Source organism: Piliocolobus tephrosceles, chromosome 13 (assembly GCF_002776525.5).
Source record: "Piliocolobus tephrosceles isolate RC106 chromosome 13, ASM277652v3, whole genome shotgun sequence".
NCBI lineage: Eukaryota > Metazoa > Chordata > Mammalia > Primates > Cercopithecidae > Piliocolobus > Piliocolobus tephrosceles.
In genome coordinates, this window is record NC_045446.1 from 14,633,252 (window position 1) to 14,655,956 (window position 22,705).

The window sequence follows — 22,705 nt, forward strand, 5'->3', positions numbered from 1 at the left end:
AGGCCTGGGGAGGAGAAGTGGTCTCTGAATTCTCACATCCAGGAAGTGACAGAGCGAGACTTTGTGCAGTATTCTAACTTTGCATACCACCGCACACACCACAGCTGCTTGGCTGGTGGCCACAACCCCTTTTGTGCGTATGAGCAGCCATTTAGTTTGCTTAACGTTTTTGATAGAGTCAGATACATTTTTCTTACAAACATGTTTGTCCTTATAAACGCATTATGGATTTTCTGTTCAGATAATGGTCGCTTTTTATCTGAGTAATATATGAACCTGGCTAAAGCTGGACAATGTTGTGTTCAGGAGCTAGTATGCTGACTTTCAAGTTAATTCCAACAACCACTTCTTTTTAGGTCACTCATTGGCTGCTCTTCAGATTTCTTTCTTCAATTCCAAGCACGTCTTACGTAAATAAGAGTGTTTCTGATAGTGGATGCCATTGTGTGCTACCTGGATCTCCTAGCTGAAATCCTTCCAAGAATTTCCTTCAGTCAATGCGAGCCACCTCCCCTGCTGTTATGGCTCCAGGTGAAGATTAAACAGCTGTAGAAGTGTCATCCAACATTGGCCAGTGAGTAGTATGAAGGCCAGCCCCCGCTTTTCCTGTTTCCTTGACACAGCTCCCAAGGGCCATCTTAGCTCCCAAGCACCCTGAAGGATTGGCTAAAGGCTTTGTTTCTCCCTCTCTCTGATTCTGCTGCCATCTTCCCTTATAGATGCTGTTCCTGAGAGTCCTTCCTGGAGAGCCATCTGCACACAGATCTCACTGTCAGAGTCTATTTCCCAATGAATCTAATCTGAGAGATCTCCTCACTTGCTGTTTTTTTCCCACATGAAATAGGTATTTCATTTTACTTTATTTTATTAAGTTCAGCAGTACATGTGCAGGTGTGTTATACAGGTAAATTGTGTGTCATGGGGGTTTGGTGTACAAATTATTTTGTCACCCGGGTAATAAGCATAGTACCTGATAAGTAGTTTTTCAGCCTTCTTTCTCCTTCTCACCCTCCACCCTCAAGTCGGCCCTGGTATCTTTTGTTCCATTATTTGTGTTCAAATGTTTAGCTCTCACAAGTGAGAACATGTGATATTTAATTTTCTGTTCCTGTGTTAGTTCACTCAGGATAATGACCTCCAGCTCCACCCATGTTGCTGCAAAGAACATGATCTTGTTTCTTTTTATGATTGCATAGTATCCCATAGTGTATATATATCACATTTTCTTTATCCCGTCTACTGTTGATAGGCATTTAGGTTGATTCCATGTCTTTGCTCTTGTGAATAGTGCTGCAATGAACATATATGTATATGTGTCTTTATGACAGAACTGTTTATATTCCTCCTGGTATACCCCCAGGATTAGGATTGCTGGGTCAAATGAGAATTCTGTTTTAAGTTATTTGAGAAATTGCCACACTATTTTCCACAATGGCTGAACGAATTTACATTCCCCCCAACAGTGTATAAGCATTCTCTTTTCTCTGCAACCTCACAAGCATCTGTTATTTTTTGACTCTTTAGTAATAGCCATTCTGACTGGTGTAAGATGGTATCTCATTGTGTTTTTGATTTTCATTTCTCTAATGATCAGTGATTTTGAGCATCTTTCATATACTTGTTCACTGTATGTCTTCTTTCGAAAACTGTTCGTGTCTTTTGTCCACTTTTTAATGGGGGTTGTTTGCTTTTTGCTTGTTAATTTAAGTCTCTTATAGGTTCTGGATATTAGACCTTGTTGGATGCAGAGTTTACAAATATTTTCTCCCATTCTGTAAGTTGCCTTTTTTACTCTATTTGTTTCTTTTGCTGTCCTCACCCACTCCTAATTATATGATCATTTCTGATGGCTAAATAATTTTTTTACCTTCTTTAAGATTGTGATTTGTGTTGCTGAGAACATCAGAGCTAAAGTCCTAAATCCTTAGACTTGTTTCTTGAAGTAAGCAGAAAACAGTGGCTAGTGTGCACAAAATTCACATTTCCTAGAGATGTAAAGAGCCTTAGAAGCTATCCCCTCCTCAAATACTTCCTGATGGTTTTGTGTGTGCTGTGAGCTCTGATGGGCATTGTCACCTTTGTGGTTTCTCATAATTACCCTGTTGACATTTAGGTTATTATCCTAGTTTTATAGTTGATAAATCCAAGGCCCCAAAATGTGAAGCGATTTATCGAGGATGAAACAGATGAAGAAGTGTCATCATTTTCTACTAAATGATAACCTGTGATTTATGGATCAGATTTCCCATTTTACAGATGGTAAAAATGAGGCTCAGATACACAGATACTAAGTAAAAGAATCAGGATACCGATTCACTCTTTTGCTGGCTCTACAAGTCTTTTACTCTATTCTTACCTCTCCATCATGCTCCATTTTTTTTCACATGAGAAAACGAAGGCAAAAAAAAAAAAAACCTCAAATGGTTTTTCCCATGTCATATAGCTAGACTGGTGGTGTTGAATCTAGGCTCCAGATTTTCTATCTCCCACTCCACACCACCAGCTAGCTCTCCTGCTCAGCATGCTCAGAATCTGTAGGACTACAACTGCCTTTTCCAAACATGGTCGGTGCAATGGCATTCTCACTTTGACTGCAAAACTCTTCACCAAATATAAAACTGAAAATGTAGGCCACCTGTCCATGTGATTGTATTTCATAACTTAGAGCTAAAAATAGCTCTCAGCTTGCTTGGCCTGTATATAACATATCAAAAGCTCAAATTCAAATTCACTCGCTTCTTGGATTAATGTTAAGATTATGGCTTTCCAGACTTCTTTCTTTCACATTCTATCTCACCCAGCAGGGAATGGATTGTGCTTGTCCACATTATTTTCTATGTGAATTACTGAGCTCTTATTTTCAAAGATGAATTTCATGACCTTATACTCTTTTCTGTACCTGCAGAATTCATTTTGGAGGGCACAGACTCTAGAACCAGACAGCAGGGTAAGGTTGGGTATCTGTGGCCAAGGCATGAAAACTTTGTCTTAATTTCCTCATCTGTGAAACGGAGATGAAATCATACATATTTCCTGAGGTTGTTTTGAGAAGTAAACAAACTAATTCATGGCCAGTGTTTAGCTAAAATCTGGACACACACACAGAGTGGACAAATAGGATAATTATAAACAAAAATCAACAAAATAAAAAATCACCACTACATGGCATGACCAATTTGTCCTAGTTTGCCTGGGACAATCTGTTTCCAAATCTGAGATTTGAAAGCCCCAAATCTCAGGAAATTTCTTAATTCTGGGCAAAGTGGAACAGTTGTTTACTCTACTCACCATCAATGAAACAAACAAAAGGTTCTGAGTAATTCATTTATTCAAGAAATGTTTACTTATAATAAATTCTAGATAGTGTGAAGGTATTTTAAAGGTAAACATGTCAAAACTGTAGCCTCATGGAACACTCAAGCTAAGGAGAGAGAATTATGAAAATGGGCAAATTGTATATGTGCTCTCCTGAAAATTGGCATGAAATGGACAAAGAGTATAACTCTGAGATGCATTGTATTCAGAGGGACACAATCCAGGAATTTCATGGATTACACACTTCTGTCTAATACTGCTGCTTCTTTTCCCCCCCAAGCATAAATGCTCTGGGGAGTTAAGTGGGTTACATAAGAAAAAATTTTCTTTAAACAGGTAAGTTAAACAGTTTGCTGTTACATTACTACGGTACTTCTCAGCATCTTTAATAGCCTAATGAACACTTGAATCTCAGATGGGAATGTTTTAAGTATTGTTTCTGAACTTTTAGACTTTTGAACAACATAGAATTTTTTTTAAACTCATGTGATGGTACCAATATTCCATAGGGCTTTGACAGAAGAAAGTCTAAGTGGTATTTGGCATTGAACACAGAAAGCTCGAAGTAGGAAGAAAAGTGCCAAACCCCAACTCCTCATAAATAGAGACAGTAGTCCTGCTTCAGTCATCAGAGCCAGAACTGTGGTTCGTCACTGTTTTTCTTTTGGTTCATGAACCTCGTTTCAGAATTTAATGAGCACATGGATGCATAGAGCATAAGAAGTTTCAGTCAAGAGCCTTGAACTTTGCAGGGCATGCTGAAGAGATGCTAAGTCTTCTTAGGAATTGAAAAATCTTCTCTAAGTGAATTTTGGTCCTTCCTATCAGCAAAGATGGAAAAAAAACTGCAGACTGAAATCAGTACTAACACAAGAAATAAATTCCAAGCATGGAATTTATTTGGGATAATAGTGTAGAATGCATGGATAATAGTGGGATATAGTGTAGATACACTATGCAGATACACTACATGGGATAATAGTGTAGAATGCATAGAAGCAGGACTTAGATGAAATATAGTAGTCACTTTCATATACGGAGTGCTTACTATTACATGCTTTATCTTATTTAATCAAGAGATATTTATCCTGGTATTTAGGCTGTGGCTTCTGAAATCAGACTTCTTGGTTTTGAATATTGGTTTTGCCATTTACTTGTGATGCAACCTGGAAGAAATTACCAAAATACCTCTAAGTCTTATAATTCCCATCTATAAAGTAGCAATCATAAGACAGTAGTATCTTTTTCATCAGGCTTGTAGAGGTTACACGACATAATTGTTGCAGCCTGATTTCTAACTCGTAGTAAAGCTCAGTAAATATCACCTAATGTTTTTCATATTATTTTTAGGTGGGTATTCTTAGCATTTTCATTTAATGGAAGAGGTAACTGAGAACAGGAGTGATCTAGTGAACAGTTGATAGGGAAGCAGACTCTTCCTATCAACCCCATTTAGCGGTTCATTATTGATGAGAAACAGGAAAGCAGTGTCATATATTTCAGCCTCATTTTTTTCTCAGAAGAAATTATATTAATGAAATATGTTCTTGGTCTCTTTCTAAATTATTTTTCTCTGAGTCACTCTTTAGGAAAGTGATATTTATATCTTTGTGAATCACACCCACACTTGTGTAGGTTCTCTCCTTGGGTCATATGTACTTTTAGTGTGTCTTTATATTTTGGGGACACTGGGAGATGTTCTTTACAACAGATATATAACCTTAAGATACTCTCTTCTGATTTAGGAGGGACCCTCATATCCCCAGGCCCTGCTGCAGAAGTCATTCCTCACAGGTTTCAGTTGCCTCTGGTCTGTCCTCTGTCCCACCTACACAGAAGAAGTAAAAAGGAGAGAGAGAGAGAAGCCACCGAAACAAAAACATTCCGTATTTTAAAGTCAGAAGCAATGTTTTTATTTCCTTTTTCTTTTCTTTTTTTTTTTTTTGAGACAGAGTCTTGCCTTGTTGCCCAGGCTGGAGTGCAGTGGCTGGATCTCAGCTCACTGCAAGCTCCGCCTCCCGGGTTCCTGCCACTCTCCTGCCTCAGCCTCCTGAGTAGCTGGGACTACAGGCGCCCTCCACCTCGCCCGGCCAACTTTTTTGTATTTTTAGTAGAGACGGAGTTTCACCATGTTAGCCAGGATGGTCTCGATCTCCTGACCTCGTGATCCGCCCACCTCGGCCTACCAAAGTGCTGGAATTACAGGCGTGAGCCACCGCTCCCGGCCTCCTTTTTCTTTTTTAAATATTTTGATAAGAACACAACATGAAATACATCCTCTTCATACATTTGTAAGTGCACAATACAGTATTGTTAACTATAGGTAAAATGTTGTATAGCAGATCTTGCATAACTGAATTCTATTTTTTTTTTTTTTTTTTTTTTTTGAGGCAGGATCTCACTCTGTCCCCCAGGCTGAAGGGCAGTGGTACTACCATAGCTCACTGTAACCTGGAACTCCTGGGCTAAAGCAATCCTTCGGCCTCAGCTTGCCAAAGAACTAGGATTGCAAGTGTGAGCCACTGCAACTGGCCACATAACGGGAACTTTATACTCTTCGAGCAACTCAGCATTGCCCCTTCCCCCTGCCCCTAACAACCACCATTCACTGTATGTTTCTATGATTTTGGCTATTTTAGATAAACCTGTGAGGAATGACTTTATAAAAATGGAATCAAGTAGTATTTGTCTTTCTGTGATTGGCTTGTTTCACTGAGCATGATGTTCTCCAGGTTCATTCATGCTGTGGCATATGGCAGAGTTTTCTTCTTCTTAAAGGCAAATAGTATTCTACACAGGTTTGATCTTCTTTTGATTTCTCCTCTGTCCAGCCCATGTGACAGAGCAAGAGCAAGAGAAAGAGAGAGAAAGGGAGAGGGAGAGCAAAAGAGAGAGGAGCCAAAGAAACATAAATGTTCTGTGATTATTTTTAAGTCAAGAGTGAATGTTTTTATTTATTTTTAAATGAAACAGAAAAACACCTCTAAAACTCTTGGAAGGTCCATGATTATCTGCCGACCTGTGTTTGTTTCATTCGTGAAGTATTTAACTCAGTCACATCCAAGAAAAATATTTAAAGGGCACTGCAGAATGTGTGTAACTCCGCCACGAGAGGGCTGGTTTGACTTGGCCAGACAGCCACTTGAATTCCATCATTCATTGATTGATAGGCTTATTATTTCAATGTACATTTGTGAGGCACCTGCTATAAGCTAGACCCTAGCAAGCATATTGACTACCTCATAGTATACATACTGGTGGTTGGATATGGAAGTTGAATTTTATTCTCTAGGCAGTCACAGGTGTCATTTTGTCATTTCTGTCTTTCCCTGTACATCCTGCTCTGCCATCTCTCTGGTCCTCCATGCCACAGGAGGCTCACTTTATAAACTAGATCATCTGGACTCCCGTTCCTTGTGGCTTCATGGATTTGGCCAGTTGGTGATCAAAAGGCAGGAGGAAAGAGATGCTGAGGTCTTTATTCCCTCAACTCCCTGCTTGCTGAGCTGGAGATTGGTAGTAGCTGTATCTATTGAAACTCACACCCCTGCCAGGCTGCCCCTTTCTTATGGCTACCTTTTACTGCATGAGAAATAATGTTATTTCTATATAGATAGTTATAATTATTTGAACTTCTTTATATCACATATAAATCTACCCAGATTGCAAATAAGATTTTCTATCAGCATGTGATTTAAATTATAGGATAAGTATTTTTTAACTGTTGCTTTTTTGTTACAAGAAATATTAACCCTAAAATGGAAACCTAATTGTGAATTCCTTATTTTTAATTGTTTGTTTACTTCATGATTTGAGTCATTTTAGATATAGTTGAAGGCACTTAATATTAGTAATAAGGTCAAATGTATGACTATAAATAATAATAATGTTTTAAAATCTTATTTTTAATTGAATAGTAATTGCGTATATTTATGAGGCAAAATGTGATGTTTTGATATATGTTTACAATATGGAATGATTAAATCAGGCTAATTAACACATCTAGCACCTCACATACTTACCATTTTTGTGGTAAAAATATTTAAAATGAACTTAACAATTTTAAAATATGAAATGCATTATTGTTTATTATAGTCACCATTCTGTGCAATAGTTCGCTAAATCTTATTCCTGTTGTTTAACTGAAACTTTATACCCTTTGATCAATGTCTCCCCTTTCACCATTCACCTTCCTCCCTCCTCAAACTCTTATAACCTTCATTCTACTCTCTACTTGTATGAATTCAACTTTTTTTTTTTTAGATTCCACATATAAGTGATCATATGATATTTTTCTTTATGTGCCTGGCTTATTTCATTTAGCATGATGCCCTTCAGGTTTATCCAGGTTGTCACAAATAATAGGATTTCCCCTCCTCTTAAGGTTGAATAGTATTCCATTGTGTATATAATTATCAAAAAGATGAGTGGCAATGTGTTGGCGAGGGTGTAAAGAAAAGGGAATCATGGTGTGCTGTTGGTGAGAATGTAAGATAATTTGTATAACCTTGTGAAAACAGTATTGGAGTTCCTCAGAATACCAAAAATAGAATTACCACATAACAATAAGTTTTTAATTCTATGTTTACTATGCTGAGTCCTGCCATTTGTGTCAGTCATTTTCTTTCCAGTGGGTTTCATTGGAATCTAATGGCTCCCCATTTTAAGTATCATGATGACATACCTGTTTACATTCATTGATCTCCTCACCCCCTTGCCCCATGCATAATTGCAGAAATACTATTCTATATGTGCTCCCAACATCACTGTAGTATCCATCTTCAGTTAGGATCATCATCCTCCTGTCTTTACAGCTCAGATGGAGCCCTTCCATGGGCACAGACAAAACTACATTCCTACTTTGCCATAGTCATTCCTAACCTGTACGCTCTGTCTGTAGCCTAAAGAATAGGGAAGGTCAGAGTGCCCTTAGGAAAGTTCTTGGGAAGCAAAATCCCAGTTAAGTTTGCAGCTTTCTGAGCACATAACAATCAGAATACACTTTATTTCACTTTTCCGTATCTGCAATGTCACATCCTTCAAGATTCACACACCATTTCTTCAACAGCAGGGAAGAGCAGGAGAAGGTCGCATATACCAAGCATTGACTCTGGTCAGGTATTTTTAGTTTTATTTAATTTTTATAAAATCTGTGTTAAGTTTCTGCTGTAATTCTTGTTATTTAAATGTGGAAGCTAAAATTTAAAGGGACCAAAGACCTTGCTAAACGGCTGATAGAGGCAGATTCAACATCCAAACTTTCTGTCTGACTTCAAAGTGTGTTTTTTGAAAACTGTATCCTTCTAGTTTTACTTCTTTGGGGATGAGCTTTTTATTTTTATTTTTAATTATTATGTACCCATTATCATGGACACATAACAATACATATTTTTGATATTTTAATACAGGCATACAATGTGTAATGATCAAATCAGTGTAATTGGGGTATCCATCATCTCAAGCACTTATCATGTCTTTGGTCATTGCCATCTGACAGTATAAGTTCTTGAGGTTAGGAACAGTCTGGTTCATCTCTCCATCTCTAGCATCTAGCTGGATGAAGAAGACGGTGAGTAAGTGTTGGAATGGATGTATACAGTCACATACCAGTTTGGACCGTATCAGTTCTCAGTTGAAAGGTTTTGGAGCATTCACTTTGCCTGATCTACTCATGTCTGCCAAGGCACATATCTGTGGCTGCTTCTGTTGATGTATTTCTGTAGTGTAAGCAAACCTTGAATTTAGAAAAATACCTGAGAGATTAAGAAAACCCCAACAGAATTTGCTATTGCACTTTTCTCTTTCTGGATGGCATGGATAAACTTTATTCAATGGAATGGTGATCATTAAAAAGTCAGGAAACAACAGATGCTGGAGAGGATGTGGAGAAATAGGAACACTTTTACACTGTTGGTGGGAGTGTAAACTAGTTCAACCATTTTGGAAGACACTGTGGCAATTCCTCAAGGAGCTAGAACTAGAAATATCATTTGACCCAGTAATCCCATTATTGGGTATATACCCAAAGGATTATAAATCATGCTACTATAAAGACACATGTACACGTATGTTTACCGCAGCACTATTCACAATAGCAAAAACTTGGAACCAACCCAAATGCCCATCAATGATAGACTGGATAAAGAAAATGTGGCACATATATACCATGGAATACTATGCAGCCATAAAAAAGGATGAGTTCATGTCCTTTGCAGGGACACGGATGAAGCTGGAAACCATCATTCTGAGCAAACTATCACAAGGACAGAAAACCAAATACCACAGGTTCTAACTCATAAGTGGGAACTGAACAATGAGAACACTTGGACACAGGGTGGGGAACATCACTCACGGGGGCCTGTCGTGGGGTGGGGAGCAGGGGGAGGGATAGCATTAGGAGAAATACCTAATGTAAATGAGGAGTTAATGGGTGCAGCAAACCAACATGGCACATTTATACCTATGTAACAAACCTGCATGTTGTGCGCATGTACCCTAGAACTTAAAGTATATTTAAAAAAACTTTATTCAATGGAATACCATGGCTGAGTGGAACCTAAGTTGAAGCATTCCTTTCATGTCTTCTGTCTTATTTATCTTGGACTGACTGACTCAGTTTTATTGGAGGAAAAGGAATTGTTTCTTATCTGTAATTCGAACTGCACTCTATAAGGTATTCTATCTATTTTTTTGAGAGAAATGCTTTTTACTCAAATAATTATGTGGCATGAGAGCTCATGTATTTATTGAATGTCAAACACTGTTGTAAAATGGTAAGCTCGCAACGATTTCTGGTGGTAAGTATCACGATTGATTGCTTGCATTTTGTATGCTAGGCAGAGTGATGATAATTCAGACATGAAGCTAACCTGGTAGACTGAGGTTGAATCAATCTTCAGCAAAGGTCTCCACTTTGCAGAGATGAAAAACACAGGTTCATAAAGTTGAGTTTGTTACACTTCATGGTTTATTTCACTCTACGTTTGTTGGTCTCTGCCCCTCTTACCCTATTATTTAGCTATTTTTCTCCCTTAATATTAATCTCCAACTCTTCCCCCATTTCCTTTGTTGCAAAGGCATTAAGTCTAATATATTTAGATGCATGCGTTTCCTTGAAAATGATGTTTTACAAATATTCTTAAATATTTTGCAATATTTTAAAAATATTGAATATTCTTACAAATTACATAAATGATGTGCTATAGATCTCATTCTTTTTTCATAGATTTTTTTACTCAAGAGTTTGCTTTAGAGACCTATCTATGTGCTATACGTAATTATAGTTAATTGTATCAGATTATAGCATAACATTTTATGGTTTAAAAATGATAGTGCTATTGATATAAAACTTATATGCCATAAAATTCATGCTTCAAAATGTAAAGATGGTGGTTGTTATTATATTTACAGAGTTATGCAACCATCACCACTATCTAATTTTAGAATATTTCTATCACCTAAAAATAAATCCCATTGGCAGTCACTTTCCATTCCATTCTCCCCTCTTCTAATTCCCTGCAAAGCACAAATCTACCTTCTTCTGTCTTCATGTTGTAGCATTTGCCAATACTTCATTCCTTTGTATAGCTGAATAATATTCAATTCTATGTATATACCACATTTTGCTATACATTCATCAGCTGATAGACATTTTGTCCTACTTTTGGCCATTATGCTTCTATGAACGTTTATGTACAAGAGCTTGTTATGAATATACATTTCAATTCTTTTGGGTATATATTTAGGATTGGAGTTACTGGGTTTTATGGTAACTTTATGCTCACCTTTTGAGAAGATATTTTACAGCACTATTTAAAAATTCTAGCAGATATGAATGAGGGCTCCAACATCTTCAAATCCTTACCAACCTTTGCGTTTGCCTATCTTTTTGGTTTTAGCCATTCTAGTAGATCTGAAATGATATCTCATGGTAGTAAGTTTTGAAATTAGGAAGTCTGAGTCCTTCAACTTTTTCTTTTTCAAAATTGTTTTGGCTATTCTGGATTCCTTGCATTTCTTAATAAATTTTAGGATTAGCTTGACAATTTCTTTAAAAAGAAAAGCGGCTAGGATTTTGCTGGACATTGTGTTGAATCTGTAGATCAATAGGGGGAATATTTACACATCTGCCCTTAGCCTTTACTTCCCAGTTGTACAGAACCTGATTGGACTTCCTGATTGTACAGTGAGTCAAGGTCTGCCAGAGATAAGAGATTAGGGAGTTCTCAGATTATCCTGATTATGGACACAATCCTGCATATATGCATGGACTTCTGAACAACACTCACCTCCAATTTTTCCTCAACCCTACTATTGCCATCTTGATGGAATCAATTCTGGATATATTAGTTGGGGTTCTCCAGAGAACCAATAAGATACATCTATATCTATCTATCTATCTGTCTATTTATCTGTCTATCTATCTATCTATCTATCTATCTATCTATCTATCTATCCATTTATTTACATCTTACTGAAAGGTATTGGCTTATGTGACTATGGGGACTGAGAAGTTCAATGACCTGCTGTCCATAAGCTGAAGATAGAGAAAAGCTTGGGGTGTGATTCAGAGGCCTGAGAGCCAGAGAGCCAATGATATATGTTCCTGTACAGGTCTGAAGACCTGAGAACCAAGAGTGCCCCGGGAAGGAGAAGATCTGTTTCCCAGCTCAAGCAATCAGGCAGAGTGTGAATTCAAGCTTCCTCCACCTTTTTGCCCTATTTAGGTCCTTAACAGATTGGATCATGCTCCCTCATATTAGGAAGGGCCATCTGCTTTATTCTATTAAATTCAAATGCTTATCTCTTCTGGAAACACCCCACAAACACACCCAGAAATAATGTTTAACAAGTGAGCTGAGCATGCTGTGGCCCAAATTACATAAATTTTACCATCACAAGTTTGCCACTTGTGAACCTGACACCCATACACGTCTCCTTAAACCAGGCTTGATCTCATTAAAGACAATAACAAGGACATAATCCACCTAACATTATACAACCATCCCACAAACAACTGAAGATGAGCTAATCCTTTCCCCAGAAGATGAGGTGAAGTCCTTGAGTAAGGTTTACTCTTTTCCTTGATATCCCATAACTTAAAAACAATGATGTAAAATTAACAATAGTTAAATTCTGATGAAGTCAGTATATCTTATGTCTCATGATAAGGTAATACGAGAGGAAAGAAAACAAACACAAATATATATTTATAACAAACTAAGAAATACTCACGACAATTACAGTCTTTTTTTAAAAAACCGATAACATGTCATAGCTGGCATTTGTAACTACCTTCTTTTATAGCCTATTCTATATTCCCTGTGTCTCCAGCAAGTACTTCAGATGTTCATCATTCTTTGCCTGATGAGGTGACCCAAACTTTCATTCCTAGCTGGTCTGGACCATTCATAGTTCTGGCTGAATTGGGTCATTATAGTTTTCCATTGACCTTAATCACAGGGCATGTGCTCTAAATTATGGTCAGGGAACCAATGTTGAGATTCTGCTAGCTGCTGAGTATGTCTATCCCAACTATGCATTCCAGAACTGGGGAAATGACAAATGGATGTGTTTGGGGACCCACTGGGCCCACTGTGAGACAAAACTGAGCTAAAGCTCCATTGATCTCCATAACCCTTTACTCTGACTGATGTGACACAGTGATGTTTGTGTTCTTCCAGAATTAGTACAATTTCACAGTTACCCTGGTAAAAGGAAATAGGTCCCTGTGGGGAAGGCTGGAAGACACATTAACAGTACAAATTTTTGGTCGTATATCAGGATTCTTTCTCAAGGGAACCTATCTTCCTCTTCTTTCAAAATTTCTAGGCAAGTAAGCTGGATTTAGTCTGGGAATTGATTGAGGGACCATGACTACATTTTTATGATTGAGGTTAGACTTTTGTTCACTTGATCTAGAACTTTTCTGCTTGTAAATATCAAGTAAAACTTAGCAGGATTCCTGTCTATTTCACCTCTAGAAACATTATGAACAACTTTTGTTAACACCATAGATCTATGCATAAGAATATTCTAACTTCTGCTTTGACTCTGCTGTCCATTCTGGTAACCTCACTCACTTTGGCTTTGGTGACTGAGTACCACCACTTGGTACCTGCCATCCAGAATGCAATCATTCCCATTACATTTAGGTTTCTGAATGACTGAAGTTTCCAGTTACAGGTCTAACCTACAGAGAAGAGCAACCGTGAAGCTATTCAAGGATGCTGGGGCTCCCCTCCTAAGTTAATTTTCTTTCAATATTGATGAAAGGTGCTAGACCCTTCTAGTGTGGGAGATTAGTTCTTAAATGACAAGTTTATTCTAATACTCCAGTCTCCCTAAGCCTTTGAATCAATCCTGTCGTCTACATCAAACCAAGACAGGTCAGGCATTTCTAATTCACTCACTGTGGTCACCCTTTGGTCCATGTTTTATCCAACCAACCGAAGTGTTATAGCCCTTCTAATTCTTTGAGCTGCAACCTTCTGTAATGCAGAATCTTTGATTAGTGACCCCATATTAATACATTTGGTATGATTCAACATTATGTTCCTTCCATCATTATGCTACACCCTTAGAATCTATTGCCATATGTGTTTACTGGAGTCTTGTTTGTGTAAATTAGAAAGCTCAAGTAGATCTTTGGAGCATCGAACAACTTCTCATGGGTCATACTTTGTACCTCATCTTTAAGAATCTCTTGGGGCTTGAGTCTACTTATAGGTCTAGATGCAAAGGGGCGGGGCTCTGAAAAGAATCATCATTGTCTTGCATAGCAGTTGCTTCAGGGGAGGTCATTATAGTTTTCTAAGGCAATGCAGAGTTAATCTTCTCAAAGATGGGTAAAATGGCTGATATCACTGGAAGGAGAGAGATGATATCACTGGGGTAGGGATGGCATTGCCACTGGGGGCAGACAGGCCCCTTCTACTGGGGATGAGTTGACCTCTTCTTCTGGGAGTAAGGAGACCTCTTCCTTTTTCACTGGCAAAGAAAACACATCAGAATTTAGGGACTCAATGTCCCCAGCAGGGACTTCCCATAATGGCCAATCACAATTTACAGGATTCCATTTTTTTCCAATATCAATGTCCTTACATTAACAGTGGACACCTTGAGAGGCTGGGGGTTTAACTTGCATTGTAAGTCACCCAGTCATAGGCTGAGATTCTACATTTAATCTTCAGCAACCCTAGCCCTGCAACTACAGAAGAAAAAATCTCTTTCAGGGTACCATAGAAGACTCCAGGTCATGTATACGGTGCTTGAGCTGCAAATTTGAATCCCTGAGCTCATTCTTTTCTTTCACCACTTCATCCGGTAGCATTAGGAGCAACCAAGGAATGTCATAATATTTGTTAGCTTTCCAAAACTGCTTGGAAGTATATATACAGCACCCAGCTTCCTACTTTGTATAAGTGGTTGGTTAAGAGTATCCACTGTAGGCCAGGCATGGTTGCTCAAGCCTGTAATCCTAGCACTTTGGGAGGCTAAGGTGGGCAGATCACCTGAGCCCAGGAATTGAAGACTAGCCTGGGCAACATGGTAAAATACCATCTCTTCAAAAAATGCAAAAACATTTAGCTGGGCATGGTGGTGCATGCCTGTAGTTCCAGCTGTTCAGAAGGTTGAGGTGGGAGAATGGCTTGAACCCAGGAGGTGGAGGTTGCAGCGAGTCGAGATTGTGCCACCGTACTGCAGCCTCGGTGAAAGAGTGAGACACTGTATCAGGAAAAAACAAACCAGATTACTCACTGCAAGTATTTTGCATATCTCTCTTATCCATATATGCTGTGAACTGTCAGTGCTTTCTTTACTGATAAAAAAGAGTCATTACCATCTTTAATAAAATTAAAAATCCAATTACAGAAACTCCAAACCAATTTAGAAAACTCATTCTTAAAATTCTGTTTTTCTAGAACCAGTTTTCTAGAACCGGTTTTTTAGAACCAGTTTCTACACCAAAATCTGTATTCATAAGGGTTCTCCATAGAAACAGAACCGATAGAATATTGATAGATAGATAGGTATAGATAGATAGACAGATAGACAATTACAAGGCATTGGGTTACACAGTTGTGGAGGTTGAGATGTCCCACAATCTGATGTTTGCAAGCTGGAGACATAGGAAAACCTGTAGTATATAGTTTGAAGCCTCAGAAACAGAAGTGCCAAGGACAGTAGAAGATTGATGTTTAGCTCAAGCAGTCAGGCAGAGTGCAAATTCAACCTTCCTCCACCTTTCTTCTATTTAGGCCCTTAACAGATTGAGTGATTCCCACCTGCACTGGGGAGAGCTCTCTTCTTTACTGAGTCTACTGATTCAAATGCTAATCTATTCTGGGAGCGCCCTCATAGACACACTGAGAAATAATGTTTAACCCGATATTTGGGCACCCCATGGCCCTGTCAAGTTGACACATAAAATTAATCAGCACACTGGATCTGGACAATTCTGCTTCCATTGTTCGGATTTCTTTACCATTATCTCATTCTTTTAATTTCTTTATCTTTTCTTAATGAATCCTGGAAACTTCCTTTAACAGATCTTTGATCTCACTCATTTGTTCTCTGGTCCTACCTATTCTGCTAGTCAACCTATCTTTTCAGTTATTTCAACTTTTTTATTTTCCATATATCTCTAAGGGATTGATTTCTATGTTATTGCTATTTCAATATCTTGCCTCATTTCTCTTAAGGTATTTATTATGCTTTAAATTCTTATTTTGTCTGTTCCATTAAATATTCTTCCATTTTAAACATAAGTTTTTATTTTTCATTTTTAATAGTGCTCATACTTTTTAGGTATATCTTTACTTTTTCTATGAATTCATTTTTTCTCTGTCACTTATAAGCAGCCACAGTTTCTGGTGTATATCTCAAGACAGGAGACACAACGTAACACAGCTTGAGCACAGACTCTCCAGATAAATTTAGAAAGTATCTTTATATGTGTATTTATGTGGCAGGTATGTGTGTATCAACATAGGTGGTCTCCATGCTACAATTTAGAGCACTCCTATTATCCTTCCTCCTCTCCAATAGATAACTTTACCTTCCCAGGAAACTCTTAAATGCCTCTTTTCTAGGATTTGTTTCTCTTTTTTTTTTTAAAAAAAATTGCCTAGCCTACAGTGGTTTGGGAGGAAAAAAAATGCTCAGAGGGCAACTAGCTTGAGTTCATTTATTTTTATTCATTGGAGTAAGAATGCTACACTGGGCCGCCAGCTTGCGTTCACCTGTTTTTATTTGCTTCTTAGTCCAACAGAGATTTAGAACCACCTAAATGTAAATCTTTAACTCAGCTTGGAACCCCTTATTTCTCAAGGGTGCTGATCTGATGCTATGTTTCTTACTTGGCAATAGTGATGGGGCAAAGATATGTTTAGATGGGGCACTATGATCATTAATCCTGAGCGTCAACTTGGTTGGATTGAAGGATATAAAGTATTGTTCCTGAAGTATCTGTGAGGGTGTTGCCAAAGGAGATCAACATTTGATTCAGTGGACTGGGAGAGGCAGACCCACCCTCAATCTAGGTGGACACCATTTAATCAGCTGCAAGCATGGCTAGAATACAGCAAGCAGAAGAAATTGAAAAGACTAGACTTGCTGAGTCTGTCACCCTCCATCTTCCTCCCATGCTGGCTGCTTCCTGCCCTCGAACATCATACTCCAAGTTCTTCAGCTTTTGGACTCTTAGACTTACGCTAGTGATCTGCCAGGGGCTCTAGAACCTTCGGCCACAGACTGAAGGCTGCATTGTCTGTTGGCTTCCCTACTTTTGAGGTTTTGGGACTTGAACTGGCTTCCTTGCTCCTCAGCTTGCAGACCACCTATTTTGTGATTGTGTGAATCAATACTCCTTAATAAACTCCTGTTCATACATACATCTCTCCTCTTGGTTCTGTCCTCCTAGAGAATCCTGACTAACACCGGCATTTAAGAGGCATAAGTAGAAAACTCAGTATCTTATTAAGGAATCATGGTTCTTGGCCCTCAGCTATTCTAGACCACCATTCTCCACCCTTTCCCTTTTGGTCTCAACACCTTTTTTCTCTTCAGAGTTTTCATAGAGTTTTTATATTTTGTTCTAGTATCTATCAATTTCCTTCTCACTCTTCTAGTATTTCCAGGACTGGTTTTGGGAGAGAGAAGTGGCAGGTACTTGCTGTTTGACTTTTGGCCTTAAGGTATACTTTAATATTTCCGTAATAACTTTATTTTGGGTTAATGAATGGCACAGGGATATTTAAGCACACAAGTTTTGTGAAGTAGAGACTATAAAATAAGAAGCTGTTTTTATTAGGTTAAAAAATATTTGTGTGTAATATATTTATGTTACAGATGTTTCTTATATTTCAAATTGTAAGGTAGGAAATATTAATTTTCCAATTAGAGAAAAGTTGGAGCCCTGTGGGAAGTTCTCTTTGAGCTTGAAAGTGGTCTTGGATAAGTCATTGGGAATTTATGACCATTGGTCAAGACATGTTTGGGAATGCCTGGTTGTTGACAAAAATGTTTTGCAACTTTCAAGGTAAGGCCATTTGAGTCATGCTCAGGACCTAGAAAAAAAACCCTGTTTTTTTCAGAACACAATTTTCTCTATCCATTTGGAGTAGCAGTTAAGGAAACTTGTTCTTTATTAAGCTGCCATTAAAAGGGATGGCTCCAGACAAATTAAAAAAAGATATCTAGCCAAAGAAGATCAATGGACAATCAATAAGTGTCTGGAAGGTTTGAAAACAGAATATAGAAGACCAAGTGCCAACTCTATCTGACAGGGCACCAGCCAGTATTTTAGGGTGGTTATGTTTGATGCAGCCTCCCAATAACTCTGCTATTTAAGACATTGTGCATAGAACTCTTTTCAGGTTTATTAGGACTCTCCCAATAAGATACTCGATTTTCACTACAGAGATAGTGTCAAAATAATTTAACTAACTCAATGATTTTGTTGAGTACTGCTATTAGTTCATTCTCATACTGCTATAAAGACATACCTGAGACTGGTAATTTACGGAGAAAATAGGTCTAATTAACTCACGATTCCGCAAGCTGTACAGGAGGCAAGGTAGGGGAGGCCTCAGGAAAATTACGATCATGGCAGAAAATGAAGGGGAAGGAGGCAAAACCTTTACATGGCAGAGCAGGAGGAAGAGAGACCAAAGGGGGAAGTGCTACACACTTTTAAGCAACCAGATCTTGTAAGAACTCATTCACTAGCACAAGAACAGCGTGGGGGAAATCCGCTCCCTTGATCCAACCACTTCTCACCAGGCCCCTCCTCCAATATGTGGGGATTACAATTTGACATGAGATTCGGGTGGGGACACAGAGCCAAACCATATCAAATACTTATTGTATGCACTGTTTAAGGGTGCTGAGAACACCATAGTAGACAAAATCATAAATATACCTGCTCCTATAGAGTTTATGTTCTAGTAGTAGGAGAAAGACAAAACAAATAAAAAATGTTTATGAGAGTGTTATACATACTATTGAAGTCAATAAAGAAGGAAGGGCGGGGGGTTCTCAGTGGTGGTGGATTTTCAATTTCAACTTGAGCATAGTATAACTATAAAGCTACGTCAACTGATGCTAAAGGGAATGCTTTTAACATTTTAACTTTATGTATAATATTTGCTGTAGGATTTTGTAGATACATTTGATCAGATTTAGGATATTTTTCTTTTTTCCCTGTTTAATGCTTTAAAAAAAACACAAATGGATGTTGAATTTTATCCAGTGATTTTTGTTTTCATCTATTGAGGTGATCATAATTCTTTTATACTGTTAATGTGGTAAATTATATTGATTGATTTTCTAATGTTAAATCAAGCAAGAGCATTTATGGAAATAGTCCAATGTGTGTGTGGTATAATATCAATTTTTTATGTCGATGGGATTTGTTTGCTAATATTTTATTTAGAATTTTAACCTCTAGTTTAATAAGAGAGATTGACCTGTATTTTTCCTTTCTTATAACATCCTTGCTGGGTCTTCTTTTCAAGGCATGTTGGCCTCATAAAATTAGTTGAGGAATATTTACTCATTTTTATTCACTAGAATATTTTTCATAAAATTGGCATTATTTCTTTTCATATGAGCTTTACTGAGATATGCTTCACATATCACACCATTTATCTTTTTAAAGTGGGAAGTTCAATTTTTTAGTATATTCATAAAGCTGTGCAATAATCACCACAATTTTAAAACATTTTCATCATATTCTAATGAAAAGAAACCCTATACCTTTAAGCTGTCATCCTATCCCCACTCCTCACATCTTCCCCCTACTCCTACCCCTAGGCAACCACTAATCTACCTTCTCTATGTATTGGCCTATTCTGGAGACTTCCTGTGAATGGTATCACATAACATATGGTCTTTTGTTACTGACTTATTTGCTTACCATAACTTTTTAAAGGTTCACCCATGCTGTAGCATGTGCCAGTACTTCCTTTTATGGCTGAATAATATTCCATTACATAGATAGATGTACTACATTTTGTTTACACCATTCATAAACTGATGGAAATTTGGGCTATTTGTACTTTTGGGTTTTTATGAATAATAATACTATAAACATTTGTGTGCAGGTTTTTAATGTGTATATAGATTTTTATTTCTCCTGAGCTATATACCTAGAAATAGAATCTATCATCACATGACAACTCCATGGGTAACTTTCTGAAAAACTGCTAGAATACTTTCCAAAGTGGTTGCACAATTTCACATTTCCACAAGCAATATATGAGGTTTCCAGTTCTTTACATTCTTACCAGCAATTGTAATTATGTCTTTTTAACTTTAGCCATTCTAGTAGGTTTGAAGTGGGTATCTAATTGTGGTTTTTATTTGAATGTTATGAATCACCAATGATCATGAGTATCTTTCTCGTACTAATTGGACATTAGTGTATCTTTGCATAAATGTCTATTCAGATAATTTGTACATTTTAAATTAGGAGTTTGTCTTTTTGTTACTGAGTTAAAGAGTACTTCATATATTCTGTCTTTTTATGTTTCGGTTATCAGAGTAACACTGGCCTCATAGACTAAGTTGGGAAGTAAAGAAGGAAATTCTTCCACATGCAACAACGTGGATGGATCTGGAGAAGGTTATATTAAGTGAAATAATTGTCACAGAAAGATAATACTGCATGATTCCACTTACATGTGGTATCCAAAATAGTCAAACTCATGAAAACAAAAAGTAGAATGGCGATATCTAAGGGTTGGAGCTGGTAAAATTGGAAGTTGCTGTTCAATGGGTATAAAGTTTTAGTTATACAAGATAAATACGTTCTAATGAGATAGCATCTCACATCATTAAAAATGTCTATTATTAATAATTGAAAAAATAGCAGGTGTTGGTGAGGTTACAGAGAAAAAAGGAACACATATACTATTGATGGGAATGTAAATTAATTCAGTCACTGTGGAAAGCAGTTTAGAGATTTATCAGAGAACTTAAAACAGAATTACCATCTGACCTAGCAATCCCATTACTGGGTATATACCCAAGGGAAAATAAATAATTTTACTAAACAGACTCATGTATTCATATGTTAATTACAGCACTATTCATAATCGTAGACATGGAGTCAACCTAAATATCCACCAATGGTGGCCTTGATAAAGAAAATGTGGTACATATATGTCATGAAATACTACACAGTCATAAAAAAGAATGAAATAATGTCCTTTGGAGCATAAGGGGTGCAGCTGGAGATCATTGTTCTAAGCTAATTAACACAGGCACAGAACAGCAAATACCACGTTAAGTGAGAGCTAAATATTGAGTACACACAGACACAAAGATGGGAACAATAGACACTGGGGACTACTAGAGGAGGGAGGGTGGGAGACAGGCAAGGGCTGAAAAACTAACTATTGGGTACTGTTGTCACTATCTGGGTGATGGGATCATTTGTACCCCAAACCTCAGTGACATGCAATTTCCCCATGTAACAAACTTGCACATGTACACCCTGAACCTAAAATAAAAGTTGGAAAAATAAAATAATTCCCTCTGAAAAAAGAAAGAACACGAGGAGTGCAAAGAGAATACTTGTCTTTTTAAAGATTAAGAATTATAAAAGTCCATTAGTAAAAGACCTGTTGCACAACATTGTTCCTGTAGTTAACAATGCCGCATTGTATACTTAAAAATTTGTTAAGCAGGTGAGTCTCATGTTAAGTGTTCCATTCACAGTAAAAAAGTTGGAAAGTGGTCCCTGTTATATTTTTTTGGAAGAGTTCATTAGTAACTTACATATTTTTTCACTGTTTTCTAGAATTTACCAGTGAAGTCATTTGGGCTTGGTTTTTCTGTGTGTGTAGTTGTTGGATTACTAATTCAATCTCTACTTATTATAGTTCTATTTGTATTTTCTATTTCTTCTTGAGCCATTTAAAAATAATTTATACCTTTCTAGGAATTTGTCCATTTTATCTGAATATTTATTATATTGGCATACAATTGCTCATACTATTTGTTTATAATCCTTTTTATTTCTGTAAGGTCAGTAGTAATGTCCCTTGTCTCATTTCTGATTTTACTAATTTGAGTCTTCCTTTTTTCTTAGTCTAACTAAAGGTTTGTCAATTTTATTGGTGATTTCAAAGAACCACTTTTGGTTTTACTGTTTTGTGTCTACTTTCTATTCTCTATTTTATTAATCCCCCTACCCCATTTTTATTATTTTCTCTCTCTGGTTGTTTTAGGTAGTTTAATCTTTTTTTCTCAATGTCTTAACATGCAAGGCTAGATTATGGATTTGACAACTTTCTTATTTTTAGTATAGGCACTTACAACTATATTATCCCATTGTGACCAGAGAGCATACCTTGTCTTTTTTCAATTCCTTTAAATTTATCGAAGTTGGTTTTATGATCTAGCATCTGGTCTGTTCTGGTCCATGTGAATTTTAGAATTCATATTCTGCACCTGTTGGGTTATATAAATATCCGTTAGATCTAGTGGTTTGTAGCGTTATTCAAGTCTTCTGTTTCTTAATTGATCTTTTGCCTAAATGTTCTATCCATTATTGAAATTGTAGTATTGAGACTAGGCACAGTGGCTCATGCCTATAATCCCAGCACTTTGGGAGGCTGAGGAGGGTGGATCACTTGAGGTTGGGAGTTTGAGACCAGCCTGGCCAACATGGTGAAACCACGTGTCTACTAAAAATACAAAAATTAGTTGAAGAGCATCTGTATTTCCTTAATGGTGTCTTTAGGGCTCACCTCATACATCTTAATCTCCTAGGATCTACTGTAGCTTTATATTAACTTAATTCCAGTGAAATAAAGAAACATTACTCATATATACCTCTATATCCTTTCCCCATTTTGTGCTATTGTTATATAGATTATAT

General features: G+C 37.3%; 1 protein-coding gene across 1 annotated transcript in view; it reads left to right on the plus strand.

Annotated features, from left to right (window-relative positions):
- Nucleotides 1-771: 771 nt before the first annotated feature.
- Nucleotides 772-22,705, plus strand: part of LOC111544856 (olfactory receptor 5B2) — a 36,127-nt gene continuing 14,193 nt past the window's right edge. The window contains exon 1 of the mRNA XM_023215548.2: nucleotides 772-844. The gene's annotated coding sequence lies outside the window, so the exon portion shown is untranslated. The remainder of the gene's footprint in view (nucleotides 845-22,705) is intronic.